Source organism: Zalophus californianus, chromosome 1 (assembly GCF_009762305.2).
Source record: "Zalophus californianus isolate mZalCal1 chromosome 1, mZalCal1.pri.v2, whole genome shotgun sequence".
In the NCBI taxonomy this organism is placed as follows: domain Eukaryota; kingdom Metazoa; phylum Chordata; class Mammalia; order Carnivora; family Otariidae; genus Zalophus; species Zalophus californianus.
In genome coordinates this window covers 6,485,205-6,486,740 of record NC_045595.1, presented here as the reverse complement: position 1 = coordinate 6,486,740, position 1,536 = coordinate 6,485,205, and the positions used below count along the sequence as shown (strand labels likewise).

At 42.8% G+C, this 1,536-nt stretch overlaps 1 pseudogene; it reads left to right on the top strand.

Annotated features, from left to right (window-relative positions):
• Positions 1-322: 322 nt before the first annotated feature.
• On the top strand, positions 323-1,021 carry LOC113916532 (annotated as a pseudogene).
• The last annotated feature ends 515 nt before the right edge of the window (positions 1,022-1,536 follow it).

The window sequence follows — 1,536 nt, the reverse complement described above, 5'->3', positions numbered from 1 at the left end:
ATTACATAAAGAGTATTACGGATAAATAAGCAGAAGACCAACACCCCTGGAGAAAGATCATTAAAGATAAAGGCTATAAATACTTATTCACAAATACGTACAATGACCTATAAATGTAGGCAACAATATTAAGATTCTAATCACCAGTCTCCGCCGAGAGTCGCTGCGGTTTCCTGCTTCAACAGCGCTTGGACGGAACCAGGCGCTCGTCCCCCACCCTGCCGTCCGTTCAGAGCCAGCCCTCCGCCATCTCTTCATCGCGCCCTCGGACCTCTCCAAGGCCCCCGCCTCCGCTCGCCACCTCCTTTTCTCAGCCGCCGCCATGACGACCGCGTCCCCCTAGCAGGTGCGCCAGAACTACCACCAGGACTCGGAGGCCGCCATCAACCGCCAGATCAACCTGGAGCTCTACGTCTACCTGTCCATGTCTTACTACTTTGACCGCGATGATGTGGCTTTGAAGAACTTCACCAAATATTTTCTTCAGCAATCTCATGAGGAGAGGGAACATGCTGAGAAACTGATGAAGCTGCAGAACCAACGAGGTAGCGGAATCTTCCTACAGGATATCGAGAAACCAGACCATGATGATTGGGAGAACGGGCTGAATGCAATGGAGTGTGCATTACATTTGGAAAAGAGCATGAATCAGTCACTACTGGAACAGCACAAACTAGCCAGTGATAAAAGTGACCCCCATTTGTGTGACTTCATTGAGACTCATTACCTGAATGAGCAGGTGAAATCCATCAAAGAATTGGGTGACCACATAACCAACCTGCACAAGATGGGGGCTCCCGAATCTGGCATGGCAGAGTATCTCTTTGACAAGCACACCTTGGGAAACAGTGATAGTGAGAGCTAAGCCTTAGGCTGTCTTCCCATAGCCACAAGGGTGACTTCCCTGGTCACCAAGGCAGTGCATGCATGTTGGGGTTACCTTTACCTTTTCTATAAGTTGTACCAAAACATCTACTTAACTTCTTTCATTTGTACCATTCTTCAAATAAAGTAATTTGGTTACCCCCCCAAAAAAAGATTCTAATCAGCAAAGAGGTACAAATTAAAATAATGTCTCTCAAGTAATGCAAAAAGTAGAATATTTAGTTTGGCAAGAATTTAGGAAATGGATGACCCTGTTCTCTACTCGTGGCGTTATAAACTGCTGATTTCCCAGCCTGCACTTGGCAACATATACCAAAGCTATACAAATGTTTCTTTTAATCCAACAATTTTATGAATATCTAAATCTGAGAAATGTTCAGAGTTTGTTAAAAAGAATTGATCACTTATTTACTGTCACATAAAATCAGTAACAATGGCTAAATAAGTATTGACATATCTATATGAAATGACGTTTGAAGGTATTAAAATAATAATGTAAATGTACATTTACTTAAATTATGTTCGTGATGTGTTATTATGTATGAGAAGTTATTTGTACAATGAAGTTGACTATATTTACCCGCATTGTAACCCACAGAGTTTATGAAAGGGAAATTCCAGAGCTTGACAATCACATGATGCCTGGGGTGC